A 1,761-nucleotide genomic window follows, 5' to 3' on the forward strand; every position below is an offset into this window, starting at 1 on the left:
AGAACAAGTTAGCTAACTTTGAGGATGCAAGAACACTTCATGAATCAGCTCCCCCTGTGGATATTGGCTTGTGCCCATCCTCAGCCCCCTCATAACCTTCTTTGAACGATTACAACTCCCCTCTCCTTTCATAACTAACCACTTAAAGGCATCCACCAACACTTCAGCTTCTCAAATGATTCTACCCAATTCTGAAGCCTAGGACTTGCCATGTATAATCTTTTATGCCCTTTGCAACGAGGACCTCCAACTCAGCCTGAATCAGCCAGAGATGACCATCGCCCTTTCCCTTATATTATCAACAGTAAAGAATGAGAGATAAACGTCGTCATTGTTTATGAATCCACAATAAGTAAAACTCTCCCCTCCACTGTCCAGAATAGCCTAGGGGAAGCCAAAGACTATCTGCTCTTGGGCAGCCCCAGACCCTACTGGCACTAGCCTCAGCCAAGACCACCCTAGAAAGGTCAGACTGCTCTGACTGTGGGGAGGCAGGCACATTTCGTGTGCCTTGGGAGGCAAAAGCTTAATAAAGTCTTTTGCCTGAATTCAGCTCCATGTCTGAGGGTCTTTCACACCAAATTCCCTCTCCCCCATTATTTATTTTCTAAAATTTTGATAGCAGAACTAGAATTCTATGGAATATTTATTTAGTCATAAAAAGTAGCTATGATTATGCCCGTGTGTGAAGTTTGTATAATGCATTAAAAATAGATCATTCAATGAAGACAATTAGTTCATCTACCAAATCTACTACTTAATGTGTTTCTGAGGATTAATAATCAAACAGTGCCAGGGCAGTGATTTTCTGCCTTCTAGATGGCTCAGTTGCAAAAGACACATTGCTGATAAGCTTCAGGACTGGAGTAATTTTTATCGATTAGATAGATCATGTATGTGTCAGTGAACTACTGCACACTTGTCAGCCAAATTAATGAGGGGTCTGGTTTTGTGAATAAAATTCCAATCAAAACCCAGTCACACCCATTCATTATATATTGTCTATAATTACTTCTGTGTTACAACAGCAGATTAAGTAATTATGATAGAGAATATATGGTCTACAAAAAATACTTTACTCCCTGGCCTTTTACAGATGAAATTTACCGACCCATACATTGGTTAAGAGATAGAAAATTAAGAACATAACAATAACAACAAAAAAAGAATAGTTCACTTCAACTTCTATGTTAAAAGAAAAATAAACAAAACAAAAACCAAGCCACTGGTTAATTCTAGGTTATTTAGCTTAATTTAAAAAATTTTAATGAAAAATTGTAAATAATAATGTGTTCCCACATACTTAACTAAACATATGGGAGTGTTTCCTTCTGAAAATTTTAGCCTGTGAATATTTCCTTCTGAAAATATTACCAAATTCTATTAATATTAACCACTTAAATATCATTGCTGGTTATTATCCATGTTATAAATTGGTTACTGAATTACTGAGCAAATAAATGTTTGAAACCTTTACTAACATTTTAAGAGTAAATACTCTGTTCCTTTCTTTTAGCTGAATATTTATTCTTTCTCATAATTTTAATTATCTGGTTGACCGATCTCCAAGCCCCAAACCAAATTCACTGCCTTCGCATCAATGCTGACTCACAGCAACCCACTCTGGGTTTCCTAGACTGCATCTGTTTCCGTGAATAGAAAGCTAGTCTTATTCCCAAGGTGCTGATGGTGATTTAGAACTGCCTATCATGCAAACGGAAGTCCAAAGCATAACAAGTGCACCCCTAAGGCTCCAGTTGA

Source organism: Echinops telfairi, unplaced genomic scaffold (genome assembly GCF_000313985.2).
Source record: "Echinops telfairi isolate 266 unplaced genomic scaffold, ASM31398v2 ScPeMD7_5868;HRSCAF=6743_0, whole genome shotgun sequence".
In the NCBI taxonomy this organism is placed as follows: domain Eukaryota; kingdom Metazoa; phylum Chordata; class Mammalia; order Afrosoricida; family Tenrecidae; genus Echinops; species Echinops telfairi.